This window comes from Saccopteryx leptura, chromosome 2 (genome assembly GCF_036850995.1).
Source record: "Saccopteryx leptura isolate mSacLep1 chromosome 2, mSacLep1_pri_phased_curated, whole genome shotgun sequence".
Taxonomy (NCBI): Eukaryota; Metazoa; Chordata; class Mammalia; order Chiroptera; family Emballonuridae; genus Saccopteryx; species Saccopteryx leptura.
In genome coordinates, this window is record NC_089504.1 from 232,187,079 (window position 1) to 232,209,654 (window position 22,576).

General features: G+C 50.0%; 1 protein-coding gene across 6 annotated transcripts in view; it reads left to right on the plus strand.

Annotated features, from left to right (window-relative positions):
* The first annotated feature begins 20,796 nt into the window (after window positions 1-20,796).
* AP1B1 (adaptor related protein complex 1 subunit beta 1) overlaps window positions 20,797-22,576 on the plus strand; it is a 63,916-nt gene continuing 62,136 nt past the window's right edge. For 4 of the 6 annotated variants that reach the window (XM_066370552.1, XM_066370551.1, XM_066370550.1 and 1 more), the window contains exon 1: window positions 20,797-20,941. The gene's annotated coding sequence lies outside the window, so the exon portion shown is untranslated. The remainder of the gene's footprint in view (window positions 20,942-22,576) is intronic. The other 2 variants (XM_066370554.1, XM_066370553.1) reach the window with 1 other exon arrangement.

The window sequence follows — 22,576 nt, forward strand, 5'->3', positions numbered from 1 at the left end:
ACCCAGGGCTTGACACAGAGTGCCCACCATGCCCTGGCAGAGATGTGGAACCACCAAAAGCCTCCATAGCACCACTCTAGGTCCCCTTCCCAGTGCAACTGTGCCACCCCAGCAGTTGGCTGAGCTGCCTGCCTAGCTGCAGCGGAGCCAGGGCACTGATCCAGAGCCCCGCCTTATGATAGGGAAGAGTGTGGCAGGCTGTGAGGGATCTCTTCAGCCTAGTCTGATCCCCACTTTATTATCCCTCAAGGAGTCGGTCCAGTGTGGGGAATAGGCCACACAAAGGCAGGGAGACTGGGGTGAGCACAGAGGGCATGTGAGTGCAGGTCAGAGCAACCATGGTCTTTGGGGTTTGAATCCTGGCTCCACCTCTTTTGGCTACGGAACCAGGTGAGTTACCTCCCTCAGGAGCCTCTGTTTTCTCAGGACAATCATGAAGATTAAAAGACAAAGTACCGGAAACTGTTTGGGGAATGTAGTAGGCCTGAGATAAGTGATAGTTTGGCTGTTTAATTATGGAGACTCTGAGCTTTTCCAAGCTTCCATCTGACCCCTAAGAAGCAGGACCAAAGGGCCCTCAGTTCTTACTTTTCTCCTACATGCAGAAGGAATTGAGTGTTCATAAACATTAGGTGGAATTATTATTGCTGCTGTTATTATTATTATTATTTTTTTTGGTGCCCAGTTCTGTGGTGTTCTTGGGTATGCATACTCCAAGGGCCTCCCCCATCCCCACTCCACTCCCAGGGGAGACACTTCCGGGAGAAGCCAAATGGCAAGAATTTGCCCCCACTGGGAGGCAGGACAGCAGGGGATGTAAGCACAGGTTTGAAGAGTGGGGGAGGGGACTAACAGGAAGCTGGGTGGGGTAGCAGACAGGGCACAGGGCTGGGAATTTTTGTCAGTAAAAATATATGGGAGGAAAATATATATATATATATATTACATATATATATATATATATATATATATATATATATATATATATATATATATATATGGGAGGGAGGGGGTAAGGGGAGGGTAGGGGCACAAAGAAAACCAGATAGAAGGTGACAGAAGACAATTTAACTTTGGGTGAGGGGTATGCAGCATAATCAAAGGTCAAAATAATCTGGAGAGGCCCTGGCCGGTTGGCTCAGCGGTAGAGCGTCGGCCTGGCGTGCGGGGGACCCAGGTTCAATTCCCGGCCAGGGCACATAGGAGAAGCACCCATTTGCTTCTCCACCCCCCCCCTCCTTCCTCTCTGTCTCTCTCTTCCCCTCCTGCAGTCAAGGCTCCATTGGAGCAAAGATGGCCCGGACGCTGGGGATGGCTCCTTGGCCTCTGCCCCAGGCGCTAGAGTGGCTCTGGTCGCAGCAGAGCGACATCCCCCCTGGTGGGCAGAGCGTCGCCCCTGGTGGGTGTGCTGGGTGGATCCCGGTCGGGCGCATGCGGGAGTCTGTCTGACTGTCTCTCCCCGTTTCTGGCTTCAGAGAAATACAAAAAAAAAATAAAATAAAAAATAAAAATAATCTGGAGATGTTTTCTCGGAACGTATGTACCCTGATTTATCAATGTCACTGCATTAAAATTAATAAAAATAAGATTAAAAAAATATGGGGAAGCCTGACCAAGCGGCAGCGCAGTGGATAGAGCATCAGACTGAGACGCAGAGGACCCAGGTTCAAAACCCTGAGGTTGCCTGACCGGGCGGTGGTGCAGAGGATAGAGCATCGGACTGTGATGTGGAAGACCCAGGTTTGAGACCCTGAGGTCACCAGCTTGAGTGAGGGCTCATCTGGTTTGAGCAAAAGCTCATCAGCTTGGACCCAAGGTCTCTGGTTCGAGCAAGGGGTCACTCAGTCTGCTGAAGGCCCACGGTCAGGCACATATGAGAAAGCAATCAATGAACAACTAAGGTGTCGCAAAGAAAAACTGATGACTGATGCTTCTCATCTCTCTCCGTTCCTGTCTGTCTGTCCCTATCTATCCCTCTCTCTGACTCTCTGTCTCTGTAAAAATTTAAAAAAAATTTTAAGAAAACCCCTGAGGTTGCCAGCTTGAATGTGGGCTCATCTGGTTTGAGCAAGGGGCCACTTGGTCTTCTGTAGCGCCCCGGTCAAGGCACATTTGAGAAAGCAATCGATGAGAAACTAAGGTGCTGCAATGAAGAATTGATGCTTCTCATCTCTCTTCCAGTCTGTCTGTCCCTATCTGTCTGTCTGTCTGTCTCTCTCTCTCTCTCTCTGTCACAAAAAAAAGGGAAAAAATGGGGAAAAAAGAGGATTTAAATTAGTTGCTATATCAATCAGAAAAACAAAGTCCACTGATACTTCACAGAAAGTGGGGAAATAACCTGGCGTCTTCCCACCTGCCAGTCTCCGCTGCCTCCTATTGGCTGAACCTAACTAGAGAGCTAATTGGCAAAGGAGCTTGGGAAATGTAGTTCACAGCAGTCTGCCTCCCTCTTTCCCAATACACCCCACCCCACCTCCCACTCCATGCCAAGCAGAGCAGAGGAAAGGCAGAGAATAGGTCTGAAATCACATAACAAATGACCAGTATAGGCCTGACAGGTGGTGGCGCAGTGGATAAAGCGTCAACCTGGAAACGCTGAGGTTGCCGGTTCAAAACCCTGGGCTTACCTGGTCAAGGCACATATGGGAGTTGATGTTTCCTGCTCCTCCCCCCTTTTCTCTCTCTCTCTCTCTTCTCTCTCTCCTCTCTATAATGAATAAATAAAATCTTAAAAAAAAAAAAGTGGCCCTGGCCCGTTGGCTCAGTGGTAGAGCGTCAGCCTGGCGTGCAGAAGTCCCGGGTTTGATTCCCGGCCAGGGCACACAGGAGAAGCGCCCATTTGCTTCTCCACCCCCACCCTCCTCCTTCCTCTCTGTCTCCCTCTTCCCCTCCCGCAGCCAAGGCTCCATTGGAGCAAAGATGGCCCAGGCGCTGGGGATGGCCCCTTGGCCTCTGCCCCAGGCGCTAGAGTGGCTCTGGTCTGGCAGAGCGACCCCCCCCCCCGGAGGGGCAGAGCATCGCCCCCTGGTGGGCAGAGCGCTGCCCCTGGTGGGCATGCCGGGTGGATCCCGGTCGGGGTCATGCGGGAGTCTGTCTGACTGTCTCTCCCTGTTTCCAGCTTCAGGGAAAAAAAAACAAAAAAAACACCCCCCCCCCCCCAAAAAAAAGTAACTAAGTTACTAAAAAAAAAAAAAATGACCAGTATAGTTCTCAACAGTTAACAACTGGATGATTTAGCATAAAATTCTGGATTCATAGCTTTTCCTGAAATGACCTTGGACCTGCTGCCCTGGCAGTGACCCTGAACACTGGAAAAGGAAAAGAGGATCAAGGCTTAGGGGTGGTGAGGAGTCCCACCTCTGCCTAGTCATTTTGGGGCACTGCCCTGGGAGGGCCCTGCTGAGGAGTCCTGATAAGCCTACAGGGGCCCCAGTGTTCTGACCAGCACTCAGCAAGCATGAGGGGACCCAGGGTCCTCCAGAGCAGGGATCAGAGGAGAAGCCATGAAGACTCTGAGCTAGGTGGACCAAGTAGGCAGAGCCAGGGGAGCTGGTAGGGTAGGATTAGCCCCTAGAAACAGCACATTGCGTATCCATCTGGGACTGAAAGAACCTTCCTGATATAGCTCTTGGAGACTGGTTCAGGGGGCAGGGGCTTGTTTGTTTCTGCTTTAACTGTCTTTCTGAGGCCATCAGGAGGCCTGTATTCGGACCAAACCTTCCAGGAAAGCCCCACACATAAACCTGTGGAAGAGCTATCCTGGAGGAAAAGGTTGGATAGCCTGGAGTTTTCCTCTGAAAATCACTGAGGGGTAACTGAAACCCCCAGGACAGGTCTCAAACCTACCCAAAGTTGCACACAGCATTTGAGGAGCACTGTGCTTAGGCCCCTGGTCTCTTGGCTCCCTGGTAGCAGAGAATACTGGCTCTGGAGTCACTCAGACTGGGGACAGATTCTGACTATAGCTCAGTGACCATGGACAGGTTCCTTCACCTCTGGTTAGAAGGAGGTGTCAGTATCTTCCTCACAGGGTTTGAGGAGAGATTGAGGGGCTTATGCTTGTCAGGTACCCACACAGTGCCCAGTAGTGTGGTTGTATGGTTACCAAGGTCCCAGGGCTGTTGTGATGCCCTGGGCTACCTGCCCTCTGGCCCCCAGGATTGTGAGAACTCCCCACATTCTCTCCTCTCTCTGCTCCCTCCCAGCCACACGGCCAGCAGGAATTTGTCCTCTGCAGGGATGTGCTGGAAGAAAGGCTCCTTTTTTGATGAAACAGCAATGAGGTGATGTCTGGGTTTTTTATATCCCCATTGCTGACCTGGTGCCAGACACCATAGCCCAGACTAGATTTCATTAGCTGCATTTGTCCTTTGGGCTCCTGGCTCTGTGCGGACCTTCTGGGGGGCCAATTGGAGACCCGACAGCTGGGAAGAAGCTGGCCAGGGCCAACGAGAGCAGTTCTAAGACTAGCACTGGGGGCCCTGGCCAGTTGGCTCAGTGGTAGAGCATTGGCCTGGCGTGCGGAAGTCCCGGGTTTGATTCCTGGCCGGGGCACACAGGAGAGGCGCCCATCTGCTTCTCCACCCCTACCTCTCTCCTTCCTCTCTGTCTCTCTCTTCCCCTCCTGCAGCCAAGGCTCCATTGGAGCAAAGAAGGCCCGGGTGCTGGGGATGGCTCCTTGGCCTCTGCCCCAGGCGCTAGAGTGGCTCTGGTTGCAACAGAGCGAAGCCCCGGAGAGGCAGAGCATCGCCCCCTGGTGGGCAGAGTGTCGCCCCTGGTGTGCGTGCCGGGTGGATCCCGGTCGGGCGCATGCGGGAGTCTGTCTGACTGTCTCTCCCCGTTTCCAGCTTCAGAAAAAAAAAAAAAAAAACAAGACTAGCACTGGGGACTCAGGCGGAGGAGTCCTTGAGAATCTGCCTCATTCAAGGGTCTGAAAGAAGAAAGAAAGAAGAAAGAAAGAAGAAAGAAAGAAAGAAAGAAAGAAAGAAGAAAAGCAAACTCACATTATTATTTTTTCTTCCTACCAAAATAAGGAACACTTTGAGGTGTAGGAATTACCACTAACCCCATTTTAGAGGGTAAACTGAGGCCTAGATAGGTCACTTACCTTGCCCATAGGAATCAGTTATGTCAAGTCATGGTCTTCATTCTGTTAATTCATTGTTGATTGCACTTCAGAAGCCTCATTATCATTCCGATCAATGGTCTGGAGACAGTGGTTAGTGATAATATTATGAGATTTTATATATATATATATATATATATATATATATATATATATATATATATATATATATATATAGTGTGTGTATGGCAGAGACAGAGTCAGAGAGAGGGACAGATAGGGACAGACAGACAGGAAGGGAGAGAGAAGAGAAACATCAACTCTTCGTTGCAGCTCCTTAGTTGTTCACTGATTGATCTCTCACATGTGCCTTGACTGGGGAGCTATAGCAGACTGAGTGACCTCTTGCTTGAGCCAGCAACCTTGGGCTCAAGCTAGTGAGCCTTGCTCGAACCAGATGAGCCCGCACTCAAGCTGGTGACCTCGGGGTCTCGAACTGGGTCCTCCACATCCCAGTTCGATGCTCCATCCACTGCGCCACCGCCCAGTCAGGCTGGGATAATATTTTAAATGGGGACAAAATCCCTTAAAGTAGCACATACTTGTTAAAAATTCAGTCACAAAAATGTGTGAGGTAAAAAATAAAAAAAAAAGTGTGAGGTACACAGTGATAGCCTCTGAAACCCCAATTTGTAGAGATAAGCTTTAGAACAATTTATTATATAGATTCCTCCTGATTTTTCTATACATTTACAAATAATGTTAATATTTATGTTTTAATAAGATTATACTATATACTCTGTTTTACAACTTGCTTTTTGCAAATAACGGTAGCTCGTGAAATGTAGAGGTTCCTAACCAGGCAGCTTTGTGGCAGATCTGGTGGGGGAAGCAGTTGGTAAAGTTTTGTGCAAAATTGTGTGGGGTTTGTATGTGTTGAGGAATAGTGTCTAGGACTGTCATCGGACTCTTTCAAAAGATTCAGACCCAAGCCCCTTGTTTTTCAGGTGGAAAAAGTGAGGCCAAGAAGGGAAGGGCTAGGCGAATGGGAAGCCCAGCCCGTCGAGATGGCTTTGAAGGAGAGGGCAAGGATGCTGCAGTCGCTTGGCCCTGGGCATCCTGCCCTGGACCCGGAGAGGAACTGCGCCCTGCCCAAGGCACCAGGAGGGGCCTCTGCAGTTCCTGTGGGGAGAATGTTTACGGCCACCAGGAGCTTGGGGAGGTTATGGAGAAAAAGTCTGATGCAGCACTTGGGGAGGACACTACCTGCAGCATCAGCAGTAGAGGGGCTTCTGGTTGGGCCTGGCTCCTCCAGGCTCAGGAAAGGCCTCCCTCCAAGGGGCAGGGGTCAGAGGATGCTGTTGTAAGCAGGACCCTTACAGTCCCCTGGTGGTAGGACCCAGACCCTGGGAAGGACGCTGAGCACAGAACTTGCCTGGGCTCTTGTCACTGTGCTATGAGAATTATCAGTGCAGCCAGCGGGCTTCTTGGAGCCTAGACTACTTAGGAATTTTCTAGCTGCCACAGGAGGGTCTGATATCACTAAAATGGCCACTATCCAATAACTGTGTGTCCTGTGTGGGCCCTGTGCCAAACACTGTGTGGGTACACATTTCAGCCTTCAACCAGCCCAACAAGTCCTGGGGTGGCGTTAGTGGGGGAGTCCTATTATTCTCTCATTTTACAGTGACTCACCGAGGCCAAGGACACTGCCCAAGGCCAGTGGGGTCAGCAGTGCTGCTGTGTAGTTTGAGCCTGCTGGAGCGCCATCTTCAACCACGGCCACTCTGTGCTGCCCTCTGGGGGAAGGGCCAAACCCTGGCCCAGGAATGACCCTGTGAGGTGAGGGTGGAGGAGTTTTTGTTGTTTGAACTTTTTTACCACAAGCATGTGTCACTTTTATAGTTAAGGGGGAACTTTATTTTATTATTATTATTTTTTTGTATTTTTCTGCAGCTAGAAACGGGGAGAGACAGACAGACTCCTGCATGCGCCTGACTGGGATCCACCTGGCACGCCCACCAGGGGCAACGCTCTGCCCACCAGGGGGTGGTGCTCTGCCCCTCCGGAGCGTCGCTCTGCCGCGACCAGAGCCACTCTAGCGCCTGGGGCAGAGGCCAAGGAGCCATCCCCAGCGCCCGGGCCATCTTTGCTCCAATGGAGCCTCGGCTGCAGGAGGGGAAGAGAGAGACAGAGAGGAAGGGGGGGGTGGAGAAGCAAATGGGCGCTTCTCCTATGTGCCCTGGCCGGGAATCGAACCCGGGTCCCCCACACACCAGGCCGATGCTCTACCGCTGAGCCAACCGGCCAGGGCCGGGAACTTTATTTTTATTTTATTTTTTTTATTTATTTTTAGAGAGGAGAGAGAGAGGGAGAGAAACAGAGAGAAAGAAAGGGGGCATCAACTCCCATATGTGCCTTTACCAGGCAAGCCCAGGGTTTCGAACCGGCGACCTCAGCATTTCCAGGTCGATGCTTTAGCCACTGCGCCACCACAGGTCAGGCTAGGGGGGAACTTTAAAAAAAAAAAAAAAAAAAGTATTTCTGAAATGATTAGCAAACTGTCCAGCATAGTGCCTTACAAGTAGGGCCCAATAAAGGCCCACTGAGACTGTGATGCTGCAGTCCTCTTGTTCATGGGCACCCCTCCCAGGCAACACCTTTCGCAAACCCAGCCTTACAGCCGGAAGAAGCTCCTGCAACTACATTCTTGGCCTCAAAGCCGGGTGGGCTTTCTGGATGAGGAGGCTCTTGGGCTGGTGGAAGTGGTGTAGGGTGAGAGGTGACAGGAAGGCTTTCCAGACTGGGTATATAGCTTAGACAAAGGCTCAAAAGTATTAATTAGTGCAAGCTGTTCTTGGAAGAAGAATATTGACCCATGAATGCTCTGGAAGACTACCAAGAGCAGAAAGTGCTGTTTTAGCCTGGAGGGCCATGTGGCTTGCTCACTCTTGGTGAAACAGTCGGGGGGTGGCACAGGAGGTAAGGAGACCAGACCATCCTAAGCTGCTGCTATGTCATTTCTTGCTTCAGCCCACTAGTCTTTGTGTGTGTGTGTGTGTGTGTGTGTGTGTGTGTGTGTGTGTGTGTGAGAGAGAGAGAGAGAGAGAGACAGAGACAGAGAGAGAGGGACAGACAGGAAGGGAGAGAGATGAGAAACATCAGTTCTTTGTTGCAGCACCTTAGCTGTTCATTGACTACTTTCTCATGTGTGCCTTGATGGGGGGGGGGGCTACAGCAGACTGAGTGACCCCTTGCTCAAGCCAGCAACCTTGGGCTCAAGCTGGTGAGCCTTACTCAAACCAGATGGGTCTGCGCTTAAGCCAGCAACCTCCGCATCCGCGTCCCAGTCTGATGCTCCATCCACTGCGCCCACTGGTCTTTATTTATTTAGCCCTACTTGGCACCAGCCGCTAAGACAAGAGCATGCAGTGACATGGGAGGGAAAGGCACCCACAGCTCAGGGCAGTGGTTAAAAGGTAGGCTTTGAAAAGAGCGTGACAGTGAGGGCTCAGTTCCCTACTCCACCCCTTATTAATCCTGTCAGCAAAATGGTTAATGAGCAATTGTTATGCACCAAACCCTATGCCTGGTGGGACAGTTAGGAGCATGTAGACACACTCTGCCTGCAGAGAGGTCAAAGTTCAAGGATCTCTCTGAGCCTACATTTCCTTATCTATATAATAGAGATCATAATAGAACCCCCACTCCTGGCAGTGTGTGTGTGTGTGTGTGTGTGCGCGCGCGCGCATGTGTGTCTGTGTGTATGCCAGACATCCAGTGCAGTCAGTGTTCAATATACATTCAATATACAGGGCAGTTACAACGGATGAATTTCGGTAGTGCAAGGCTTCCTGGGTGAATTCTGCTTTAGCTCTCTGCTTTAGCCAAACTTTATTGAACATTTACTATGTACCAAGCACTTATCACCTCATTTCATTCTCTGGCAGCTTTATGAGGTGGGTGCAGCTACCCCTGTTTGACAGCTGAGGAAACTGAGGCTTGAAGAGGTAAGTTAACCAGTCCTAGGTCACACAGTGATGGAGTCACACCCAGAACTCTTACAGCCAAATCTACTGCACTTACCAGGACACAGGCTAGGGACCTATTGGGATCGTTCCACACAAACTGGAGATATGCTAAGAGCACAACTGAAAACAGAATTCAGCCCAAAGTTAAAGGTCAGGGTGGATGCCCTTGGAGGGCCACCTGAGCGATTTGGAGTCAGTGGCTTCACTTTCCAAGGCCTCTTGTCACACCTGCTTGATTGCTTTTTCTCTTAGCCAGCCTGAGGCTCATTCCTGGGAGAGAGTGGCTCTGATGGGTCCCCCTGGCCAGGTGTTCCCTCAGGACTCTGTGCCATGCGTGAGGCTGGGGGAGTGGGTGTCCTCCATTATATTGACCCCCTCATGTCTGACCTTCCTCTCTGACCCTGCCTTTCCCACCTCTTCCCTCTCAGTTACCAAGGTTACAGGCTCAGGCCACTCCTCTTCTCTCTTGTTCTCTTGCCCCGCCACTCAACCTCACCACCACCACCTTGTATAGCTCATCTTCTCTCCCACATCCTCCCACCACCTCCTGCTCTTTAGTCCTGGCCTCTGGGAAGTGTCAGGGTGGCCCTTCCATTAGAGACACCTACCAGCCGCTGCTGCTGAGGGGCACATCACAGGCTCCAGTAATGTCCTCTTCAAGAACAACATCTGCTTGACACCCAGGCAGGTGAGCCATGTGACGGACAGGAGGACCAGCCAGCTTGAGGGTTCCTGGGTGAGGAATCAGGCAGGAGGCCAGGGCTGGGGGGACACCCATAAGAGGTTATGAGGGTTCCATTATCTAGTGGGTTTGGGAAGCTGGAAACTGAGGCTCCAGCAGTTTAGTGCCTTCCCACCTGAGACATCCAGGTGATGCTGTGGGTCCCACTTTGTCACCTGGGCGAGGCCTGGAATGTGATTCCTGCCCTGCGCTCCTGGCCTCTGGGGCATCTGTGGTGTCTCCCCAGGCTGCAGTCCCGCATCCGTTCCCTCTACCCGGACCCCGGTGGGCTGGCGCTCTGCCAGCAGAACCAGCACCTGTGGGTGGAGAAGAATGAGGCCCAGACTGGGCAGCAAAAGGAGCAGGTGAGCATATGGGAGAGGGGGTGGGTTCAACAAGTAGAGCTGGCCCGTGTGGTCAGGAGCCAACTTTCCCCTCTGAGTTCACAGTCATGACAACAGCATAGGCATCTGTGCATCACGTGACGTTTTCACACTTGAGCTTTTGTCTGCTTCTTCCAGTGAGGCAGGTGGGGAGCAGATGAGCAGAAGCTCAGGGAAGGCAAGTGACTTGCCCCAAATCCCACAGCCAGGCCAGGTCTTCTGGCTTCCGACATCCTGCTGCAGTGAATGGTCCAGAGTGTTTTCTTTCTACATCCCAGCCGTGGCTTAGCTGGTGCCAGGGTGGACATTATCCTGGTGCTTTACTAGCACCACAGTGGCCACATCCATACTGGGGACCTGCTGCAGGGGAGGCACCGTGCCAAGCACTCCACATTCATTTACACAATAAATCCTCCCAGGGACTTCCGAAGGGAGACACCATTTCCATTTTACAGAGATGGAAAGGAGGCACCAGCAGGTTAAGAGACTTGCCCCAAATCATACAGCTAGAGCCAACACTCCACCCCATATCCTTTCTCTTTTTAAAAATGGAGATACAATTTATATACCAAACATTCACCAATTTAAAATGTAAAATGCAGTGGTTTCATTCCAGTCCCAAGGTTGTGCAGCCGTCGCCTAACTCCAGGACATTTATTCACCCCCCCTGCAGAAGAAATCCCATATGCCCTAGGGCTCGCTGTCCGTTCTCTTATTCTCCCCAGCCCCTGAGCAACCACTAAGCTCCTTTCTGTCTCTGAATTTGCTTACTCTGGACATTCTATAGAAATGGGATAAAACACTGTGTGGCCTTTTATGTCTGACTTCCGTCACTCAGCATAATGTTTTAAGGTTCGTCCACGTTGTAGCAGGTGTTAGCGCTTCATTCCTTTGTGTAAATATACACATCCCTCCATTGTATAGATACAGACATTTTGTTTCTTCATTTATAACCCAAGTTCTTTTGCCCACAGAGCTGCATGCTCTTCCAGGTGGTCCTGGGTGGCAGCCACATGGGCTTGGGGATGCGGGGGCCGTGGCCTCTCTCCTTCACCTGGCACACGTTGCCATTGTCCAGGTTGGTGAATGCCTGGCTGAGGAGCTGTGATGCCACTTCATCAGCTCAGGTGCAAGAGGAAAGTTGGCTGAATGGTTTGGAATTCAGGTCCCTTGGAACTGCCCGGGGGCTCCCGTCCTGCATCAGAGGGGTGTGGATTGACTCATACTTGGAGTGTATGAATATGGACGTTCCTCAGAGATGGGCCCACTCACCACTCCTTTATGTTGTTAGTGATGAGCTTCAGTGGTAGTGACAGCAGTGGTACTGTCGATTGTGAAAGCTCAGAATAGAGCCAGCCAGCAGAGAGTGCTTCACACACCAGGTAGCTAGCTTACTTTTCTAAGCATCTACTGTAAACCTGACCTTCACTGGGCTCTGTGTGTATGTGTGGAGTGGTGGGGGGGGCAGGAGCAGTTTACATAATAAGAATCACCACTTTGTTCACACTTGTTGTCTTATAGTGGCCTCAGAATAGCACTTTCTAGTAGCTTCCTTTTTTACAAATGAATAAAATGAGGTCCAGAGGAAAGGAAATGACTTGCCCAAGGTCACATAGCTACTAATTGAAACCTCAGTCTGTATGATGCTCAAACCTGAGCCTGTATGTCCTTCTCAGAGAGCCCTCTGTGCCTTCTTCAGGGAGCCTTCCCTGCCCCTTCTCCAGGCCCTCACCCCTGCCCTGTGCTTTGAGCTCACAGACAAGAACTGTCTGTTGATAGGCTGTCTCCCAGGAGAGCAGGTCTAGCACAGGGCCTGGCATAGAGTCCATAACTATTTATCAAAAATAATGAGCAAATGAATGAAAAGTCCCCAATTTGTTTTAAACAGAAAGCACTGAGGTACCCCATCTCCTCCTAGGTCCTCTGATCCTCACACAATCTGGAACAGATACAGAGATGCATCCAACTCATTCATTCATTTGTTCATTCAGCAACAAGTATGTGAATGAGGCAGTGGAGTTCTACAGAGAATGTGGTTCCAGTTGAGATCTAGTAGAGAGTCAGAACAGGCCCGGCCAGTACAGGCCAGATCAGGCCCTTCCGTGGACAAAGTCAGAGAATTGGGAGGTGTTCCCTGGAGGAGAGCAAGGAGAGTTAGAAGGCTGGTTAAGAGCATGGACTTGGTACTATATGATTACCCTCATATGTGGAATCTAATGAACAAAATGAACTAACAAGCAAAATAGAGACAGACTCATAGATAGAGAGCAGGCTGACAGCTGTTGAAGGGGCTTGGGTGAGGAGGGTGTAGGGATTGAGCAAAACAGGACAAAAAGACACTCATGAACATGGACAATAGTGTGGTGATTGCAGGGGAGGGCAGGGTGGTAGAGGAGGGTATAGGGGAGATAAATGGTGATAGACAAACACTTGGGGGAGGTGAACGCACAATACAGTGTACAGAGATGTGTTGTAGAATTGGGCATCTGAATCCTGTATAATTATTTTATTATTTTGAAGGGTGAGGACAAGCATGGACAGACAGACAGGAAGGGAGAGAGGGGAGAGAGGTGAGAAGCATCAACTCATTGTTGTTGTTCTTGTTTTTATTATTATTAATTTTAATGTGGTGACATTGATAAATCAGGGTACATATGTTCAGGGAAAACATCTCCAGATTATTTTGACTTTTTTTTTATACTATTTTGACTTTTGATTGTGTTGCATACCCCTCACCCAAAGTCAAATTGTCTTCCGTCAACTTCTATCTGGTTTTCTTTGTGCCCCTCCCCTCCCCCCAGCATCAACTCATTGTTACGGCACTTTAGTTGTTCATTGATTGCTTTCTCATATGTGCCTTGACCAGGAGTCTCCAGCTGAGCCAGTGACCCCTTGCGCAAGCCAGGGACCTTGGGTTCAAGCCAGCGACCATGGGGTCATGCCTATGATCCCTCACTTAAGCCAGCAACCCTGCACTCAAGTTGGTGAGTCCACGCTCAAGCCAGCGATCTCGGGGTGTTGAACTTCGGTCCTCAGCATCCCAGGTCAATGCTCTATCCATTGCACCACCACCTGGTCAGGCTTGTGTAATTATTTTAACCAGTGCCACCCTAATAAATTTAATTAAAAAAAAAAAAAAGAACACGGACATGAGACTAGGTAATCCTGGGTTCACTCCTGCCTCTGTCACCTACCAGCTGAGAGGCTCCAGGGAGATTGTGTGTGGGAATCATCTAGCATGCACAGGGCATGTGGTATGCTCCTGTGGCTGAGGGGAAAGAAAAGGGGGCCGCCATGGTTGAGTCCAGAAGAGCAGATGCGGAAGGTCATTGCTGACAGCAGCTCAGTGGAGAACTCAGGGAGGACAGCAGCTCTGGAGGCCTCCAAAGGTAGGGTTGCCATTGGGTGTGGTCATAGGGCTCTCCCAGGATCTGATGAAGTGGGGTGTGAGCTGGGCCTTGCAGGGGGGCCTGAAAGAGTTTAGTGAGGAGCAAACAGGAAGCTCCTGGGGGCGGAGTCTGGCTATGGGCCTGCCAGGAGGGGGTGGCATAGGCTGCTGGCCAGGTGAAGCAAAAATGTCTATGAAGTGTCAGCCCCTAACCCCTGCCCCCAGCGCTGCCATCCAGCCTGCCTGGAGAGCCAGGCAGGCACCGGCAGGCCCAATAGGCAGCTATGGTAACGTGGCTCTGTTAGGAGGCAACCTGAGCCCATCATGAAATTGGAATTTTCAACCCAAACAAGGTTTTACTTCCTGCTTCAGCAGGGATTTACCCAGAGGGTACTTAGCTGGGTCTGTGGGATCAAATGGACTGTGGTTCAAACCACCATCATAGGTAATAACATATTTGGTCTAGAACAATGATTAATGTCTGCAGTGTGCTCCCTGCATGCCATGCGCTGGGCATTGCACCCTTCATTCAGTTCTTGTGGCAGCCCTGTGGAGTGTGCATCAGAGGAAACAGGCACAGAGAGAGCAAGTGACTTGCTCAGAGCCACACAGCTAGAAATGGCAAAACCTGCATTCCAGCCCAGGGACCTGTGATTCTCCCAGGGGATCTCCCAGCCGTACTAATTTCCTCCCAGCTCACCTTTTCTGCAGATCAATGAGCCTCTATGTCCTCCCTGTGAAATGAGGATGACAACTGTACCTACCCCATGGGATATCATGCAGAAGGGAGACAGTCCAATTAAATGATTTTTGTGTGGAGTCTGTCACACGATGAGTTTTTGGCAAATGGCTCTGCCATCAGTATTGCCACACCATCATCACCATTATTACTGACAGGTAGGAAGCGGAGCCAGCAGGGGGTGAGCAGAATTTTGTTCCTAGAAAACCAGGAATGGGTGAATGAGAGCATTTGCAGCAGGGAGAGATGGGGGCAGAGGAGGAGTGCCAGGTAACCTCTAGGCCCCTTTGCCCTGGGGGCTGTGCCAGGCCTACCCTGAGTGTGAAGGATTTGGAGCTGCGCCCCCTCAGCAAGTGGGGAGCTGGCATTGTTAGTGAGGCTGTAGACAAAGTCACCTCCTGCCCCTTTCCAAAAAGGATCTGAGGCAACTTTTAGAAATTTGTAGCATAAAGACAACAAAACCAGCAAGCAAACAGAAATTGAAGGCAAAGAATAGAAATCACATAAGAAGAATCACATAGAAAGAAGGGCGGAACATAGAAAGGCATGCTGTGGGACAGGTTGCCTCTGGCCCCTTACATCTGAAGGGAAGGGTGACAGTTAATGTTGCTTGTGCGCACTCTAGTGGGCTTAGATGGAAAAAGTACTTAATTCAACAACCCCGGTGGGCATGCCGGGTGGATCCCGGTCGGGCGCATGCGGGAGTCTGTCTGCCTCTCCGTTTCCAACTTGAGAAAAATACCAAAAAAAAAAAAAAGAGGCACCGGCGTGAAGAGAAGAAGGTGAGAAGGATGGACTCAGAGATTTTGTGTGTCAGAAAGAAAGGACTCACTGAAGGTCGCACAGTGCCAGCAGCAGGTCCTGGGTTATTTCATGAGATCACAAGTACAATACTCGTAACCTTCCTCTGATTGGAAGAAGCCTCACGAGGCAGGTAAGGAGGAGGTGAGGGGGAAAGCAAGAGCTCTGCAGTCGTCAGCCCTGGTCTGGACTCCCAGCTTGGTCCATTGTTACCTTGCAAAGTTGGAAAAGTTCCTCAGCTTTTCAGAACCTCAGTGTGCTTATTGGTAAAGTAGGGGTTATCATAGTGCCCACCTCTTGAGATGGGGATAGATGTCAAGGGCATACAATGGTGCTTGGTCCATGGTGGGTTCAGAGTTCTCAGAAAGGAGAAACTGAAGCCCAAAGATGTGGACGGGCCTGTCCATCATCAGCCAGCTCAACAGGGCAGGGCAGAAAGTGAATAGAGCTTGGGAAAAAGTTTGAAAACTTCCTCCCTCCTCTAAGCAGCAGGTGATGTTATTCTTAGTAATGATGTATTTGTTGGGGGAGGTCAGTTCTCTCTCCAGATGGGCTTGGCCATCATTTGCTCTGCTCTTCCCATCCTGGAACAAGGGGCTCCTCCTGAACTTGGAGTTTCAGGGGGCCAGTGTGGACCACACATTACCCAGGTGTGACTGTTCTAAATACAGCTTAGCATTTGATGGTGAGTTTGACTCAGACAGTGTGGACAGCTGGGTTTGGTGGTAGGGAAGGGAATCCCCTAAGAAGCCCCTCTTCCTCACTTCCATCACCCATCTCTGAAAGCTGTAATTATCCAGTCTTTGGCATTGAGCTGTGCCTCTTCTTATTAGCATTATATTTTTAGCTTTCCTACCAGGCTGAGTTGTGGGAGAGGAGGCCCAGGCTCATAGGGAAGTTGGGGAGAAATCGGCTCTGCCCATTGGCCTAAGTTTCTTCATCTTTACTTGGAGACAGTTGTGGAATTGAACTGTTGGGAGAGTTTAGTAAGTTAATACATACTCAAGCTTAGCACAGTGACTAGTTCATGTAACTATTAGTAGTAGTAATACCATCCTTTGCAGTTCGGGTTGGATGTCATTTCCTCCAGGAAGCCATCCCTGACTTTCCCAGGCTGCATCTGATACCCAAGTCTCCTGTGCATTCATGGTCCTTCTGAGCTGTGTTATAATTGTCCCTTTATTGTCTCTCTCCTGCATTCAAGAGTGGTGTCAAGGAGAGGATGTACCACATCTTGATCACTGCTGTATCCCCAATATGGCTGACTCAGGTAGGAGTGACAAATATATTTTAGGTGAGTGAGTAGGACTTATGATAGCATGTATCCTGGGATGTGGGACCAGTCCCTCAGCTCTGCCACTCAGACACTGTTTGACTTAAGCTCTTGGAGTTTCAGTTGGCCCCTACCCAGATAAAGAGAATTTTTTAAAAAGATTTTATGTGTTAGTTTTTTAGAGAGAGAAAGAGGGTAGGGAAAGGGAAGCATCAACTCATAGTCTTGCATGTGCCTTGACAGGGCAAGCCTGGGGTTTCAAACTGGTGACCTCCGCATTCCAGGTTGACTCTATCCACTGTGCCACCATAGTTCAGGCCCTACTCAGATAAAGTGGGGATGATGTGAGGAATAAATGAGACCCTCTGCACACTTCCAGGTGTACCCTAGGTGCTCCAGAAGTATTCACTGTGGTTCTGCAATTTCAAATTAAGTGCCCCCCACTTGTCTAGGCCTCCCCTGATTCCTCCAAGCCTCCAGAGCTTTTGTTCTTTCTTTGGACTCCCATATTTTCATCCTCTATAACAGTACCAATTACATTTATGTTTGCTGCTCTGTCATCCTCCCCAGACAAACTGGAAGTTCAGCAAGGACAGGGCCTTTGCCTCATCCAGTACCCAGCTCAGGACCTAATTCAGAGTAGGGGCTTGGAAATGCTTTCTGAAGGACCCAGATGCCTGTCTCCCTTGCCTTCCTGCCTCTGCACTGTTGTCCTGGATTACCTTTTTCTTTCATCTCAGCCTGTACTACTCTGTTCTCCAAGCCCAAGCACAAATGCCACCTTCCTGGATCTCCTTCCTGAGCAAACGGACACTATGACTTCCATCTTCTTGGAAATCTTAAAGGTCTGACCTCTTTAATCAGCTTGGCACCTTTAGGTTTGTTGATTTGTTTTGTTGAATAATTATTCTTTCTTCATGTTACATTCCCAATGGAATTTTGTTTTCCAGGGAAGCTGATGGTATTCAGCAACATTTATCATTAGAGAAAGGTAGTTCCTCCAGACAGCTGTGCATAGCATGTGGAACATGGCACATACATATAAAATTATTTTGTTTCCTGCCTACTTCAGAAAAGGATTTTAAAATGGAATAAGGTCTGTAAACAATTAATGGTATTGTACCATTAATTGATTTTCTGGTTTTGATTTATACTACTACTATATAAAATGTCACTATTGAGGGAAGCTAGGTGAAGGGTACATAGGACTGTAAGTATTATTTTTGCAACTTCCTGTATATCTATAACTATTTCAAAATAAAAATTTTATAAAGAAACTCAAGATTGATTAAACATAAAATTATATTAAATCAATATTTAGATTAGATGGGACATATAGTCTTGGCTGTGTGAACTTATTTGGGTTTATAATATTAAAAGATTGTTAACGGCCCTGGCTGGTTGGCTCAGTGGTAGAACGTCGGCCTGGCGTGCGGGGTCCCGGGTTCGATTCCCGGCCAGGGCACACAGGAGAAGCGCCCATCTGCTTCTCCACCCCTCCCCCTCTCCTTCCTCTCTGTCTCTCTCTTCCCCTCCTGCAGCCGAGGCTCCATTGGAGCAAAGATGGCCCAGGCGCTGGGGATGGCTCCTTGGCCTCTGCCTCAGGCGCTAGAGTGGCTCTGGTCGCAATAGAGCGAAGCCCCAGAGGGGCAGAGCATCGCCCCCTGGTGGGGGTGCTGGGTGGATCCTGGTCGGGCGCATATGGGAGTCTGTCTGACTGTCTCTCCCCGTTTCCAGCTTCAGAAAAAATACAAAAAAAAAAAAAAAAAAGAAAAAAGAAAAAAGATTGATAACAACCTAAGTGTACAACTGTAGGGGACTGTTTTTGGGAAGAGTGATACCAGTGGAGGAACAGTTGAATACTGTACAAGTATTGGAAACCAACATGTAGAAATTTACTTGTTGTTTGGGGAAAGTTTTTACCAATATTTTAGTGAGCCAAAAATATCCAATAAAGGCCTTGGCCAGTTTACTCAGTGGTAGAGCGTCGGCCTGGAGTGTGGATGTCCTGAACCTGGTCATGGCACACAGGAGAGGCGCCCATCTGCTTCTCCATCCTTTCCCCTCTCCTTTCTCTTTATCTCTCTCTTCCCCTCCTGCAGCCAAAGCTCCATTGGAGCAAAGTTGCCCTGGGTGCTAAGGATGGCTCCATGGCCTTGGCCTCAGGCGCTAGAATGGCTCTAGTTGCAATGGAGCTTCACCTTCACCCCCTAGTTGGCATGCCAAGTGTATCCTGGTCGGGTGCATGCAGGAGTCTGTCCCTGCTTCTCACTTCAGGAAAAAAAAAATCCAATGATAAATTGGATTTATCCAATATTCACCAAAATATTAAAGAATATTAAATATTCTTTAATATTAAATATAAAAGTAGTCTGGAAGAATATTCACCAAAATATTAAAAGTGATTGTCTCAGGACAAATGAATTACAGATGACAGATGACTTTTTTTTTTTCTGAAGCTGGAAACGCGGAGAGACAGTCAGACAGACTCCCGCATGCGCCCGACCGGGATCCACCCGGCACGCCCACCAGGGGCAACGCTCTGCCCACCAGGGGGCGATGCTCTGCCCCTCCGGGGCGTCGCTCTGCCGCGACCAGAGCCACTCTAGCGCCTGGGGCAGAGGCCAAGGAGCCATCCCCAGCGCCCGGGCCATCTTTGCTCCAATGGAGCCTTGGCTGCAGGAGGGGAAGAGAGAGACAGAGAGGAAGGAGGGGGGGGTGGAGAAGCAGATGGGTGCTTCTCCTATGTGCCCTGGCCGGGAATTGAACCCGGGTCCCCCGCACGCCAGGCGGACGCTCTACCGCTGAGCCAACCGGCCAGGGCCGACAGATGACTTTTATCTTCATTTTGCATTCTAGTATATTTTCATTTTTCTATAATGCAAATATTATTTTCCCAGTAAAACATTTTTAAAGAGTAGCAATGAAATAATTTTTTTTTGACTGATTCGTTAACTTTAGAGAGGGAATAAGGGAGTGAGAGAGAGAAACATGGATCTGTTTCTGTATGTGCCCTGACAGGGGATCCAACCAGCAACCTCTGTGAATGGGATGATGTTCTAACCAACTGAGCCATCTATCCAGGGCTGAAATGTTTTAAAGGGGATGATCAGAAATTATATATAAGGAGGAAAGTGTTAATAGTACCAGAGTCAGCTCGCCCTGGCCGGTTGGCTCAGTGGTAGAGCGTCAGCCTGGCGTGCGGAAGTCCCGGGTTCGATTCCCGGCCAGGGCACACAGGAGAAGCGCCCATCTGCTTCTCCACCCCTCCCCCTCTCCTTCCTCTCTGTCTCTCTCTTCCCCTCCCGCAGCCGAGGCTCCATTGGAGCAAAGATGGCCCAGGCACTGGGGATGGCTCCTTGGCCTCTGCCTCAGGCGCTAGAGTGGCTCTGGTCGCAATAGAGCGAAGCCCCGGAGGGGCAGAGCATCGCCCCCTGGTGGGCAGAGCGTCGCCCCCTGGTGGGGGTGCCGGGTGGATCCCGGTCGGTCGGGTGCATGCGGGAGTCTGTCTGACTGTCTCTCCCCGTTTCCAGCTTCAGAAAAATACAAAAAAAAAAAATAGTGCCAGAGTCAGGAGTGAAGTAGCTATAGGAATTGAGGTCCTGGCAGACCCAATAAAAGGGGAAATGAAACATTATGAAGTTCTCCTTGGATAAAAGTTCCTTGGAGCGTCCGATATTTTTCGCTACAACGCTGAATTCCCAGAGGGCCGCACTGAAAGGCAGCAAGCAGTAGACCAGACTTGCAGCTCTAGTCTTTTGTTTTTGTTTTTGTATTTTACAGAGAGAGAGTCAGAGAGAGGGATAGGTAGGGACAGACAGACAGGAACGAAGAGATAAAAAGCATCAATCATTAGTTTTTCGTTGTGCATTGCGACACCTTAGGTTGTTCATTGATTGCTTTCTCATATGTGCCTTGCCCGCGGGCCTTCAGCAGACTGAGTAACCCCTTGCTCGAGCCAGGGACCTTGGATCCAACCAGATGACCCTGCGCTCAAACTGGCGACCTCAGGGTCTCGAACCTGGGTCCTTGGCATCCCAGTCCAAAGCTCTATCCACTGCACCACCGCCTGGTCAGGTACAGCTCTAGTTTTGACTCTTCTATTTATAAGTGATCTTGAGAAAATCCTGACTCTCTCAGAGCCTCAGTTTTTCCGTCTGTAATACAGAAAGAAGAGATAGACCTCAAAGTCTCTACGACCTTTTCTATCCACATTAAATTACTTAGCGCTCTACTGGACACATTGCCAAAGCAGCATCGCCGCTAAGAAGGGGTTAATTCCTCTTGTCTCCTCCCCCTCCTGGCCCCGCCCCCGATCCCCAGTACCCGCTCGGGTTACACCTTTGACCCCGCCCCCAGGCCGTGCGTCCACCGGAAGTGCCCACACGCAGGCAGCTCACTTCCGCCCTGCAGGTGACAGCCTCGGGTCTCCGAGCAGCCGGCGGCACTGTCGCACCGGGAGAGCGAGAGGACGAGACTGCGGACATTTTGCTGCCCAGCCGAGCCGCGCCGTGGCGCCAGCAGTCGTTCGGACCTGTGGGTGAGGAACCAGGGCGTCCAGCGAGGCAGGAGAAGACGTGGGACGGGGAGTCAGGGATCTGAGAAGAGGGGTTCGAGGGGGGGTCAGAGGTCATGGAGAGGACAGAGTGCGAGACCGGGGAGAATGGCTTCCCAGACCGGTTGTGGCAGAAGGACTGCAGGTTCATTCATTCACGCCCGTTTGGCTGCGGGCCTGCGTCCCAACAGCCCCAGTTCCGCAGCCCGTCCTGAGGCGTCCTCCGGGACAGACTCCTAGACTTAGGCTCCAAGAGCTTGTGCTTGGCGGGAGGGGAAACTCCTCTTTGCTCCTGGTTTCCCCCTTCCCACTCACCCCTGTGGCCATCCTGAAGCTTCCTAGTCGTTGGGGGCTTTATCTTTTTTGCCAAGATTCGAAAGAGGAAAAAATTCAAGAAACAACCCCCTGCTGCGGAGTAGACTTGGCACCTCAGGACCAAGTTAAATGGGGACACCTGTAATAATGCTAAAAATACTGATGCAAATGCTCAGTACTGGTATTTAGCCCCCTACTGTGTACCGGGCACAGTGCTAAGTACTTTACTTGCCATGCTGCATTGAAACTTCATAACAGCCCGGTGAGATGGCTACTGTTGTTATCCCCATTTTGTCAACGAGTAAACTGAGGCACAGGGAGGTTAAATCACACATGGAAGGTCAGCCGGGTAGTATAGACAAAGCCAGGGTTCCTAACCAGGTGACCCAGGCTTTCAGACACTTGTAAAAGGAAGCTGGAGCAAGGTTGGGGTGTTGGTGCTATTTAATATCTTTAGCTGCCATTTATATTTATTTGCATCTAGGTAAAGATGTAGCCTTACTGCTTCCCCTCTAATCTTTACATGGGACATTTGATTCACTTTGGTTAGGATGAAACATGCTATCCATGAAACTAATTTAAGAATATTCAGAACCTTTCTTTTTTTTTTTTTTTTTAACAGAGACAGAGAGAGAGAGTCAGAGAGAGGGATAGATGGGGACAGACAGACAGGAACGGAGAGAGATGAGAAGCATCAATCATCAGTTTTTCGTTGTGACACCTTAGTTGTTCTTTGATTGCTTTCTCTTATATGCCTTGACCGGGGGGCCACAGCAGACCAAGTAACCTCTTGCTTGAGCCAGTGACCTTGGGTCCAAGCTGGTGAGCTCTCAAACCAGATGAGCCCGCACTCAAGCTGGCGACCTCAGAGTCTTGAACCTGGGTCCTCTGCATCCCAGTCCGACGCTCTATCCATGGCGCTACCGCCTGGTCAGGCCAGAACCTTTCTTGAGAGTGATTGAGCTCCACTCCTTTTGGAAAAAAGGGGAGTCACATGACCCTTAGGGGATTTTTTTTTTTTTTTTTAGCCCTAGTTCTTGAAGGAAAGGGTCTGTATCTCTATGAGAAAAGTGCAGACCCCCATGGCTTCTTGGCTGGGGAGAGCACATCTTACCTGGGAGATGGTGAAGTGGTTTGATGGCCCGAGAACTAGGTTCTGTGAGTCTGAGCCTTATTCCTATGCAGACAATCACTTGGTCCAGATCTACCTCAGTTTCCCTGAGAGCAGCATGAGAAAGATTTGCTGCTTTTCTACCCACTCCTGAGTGTTATAAGACTTAATGAACCTGTGAAGGTTTCCACATG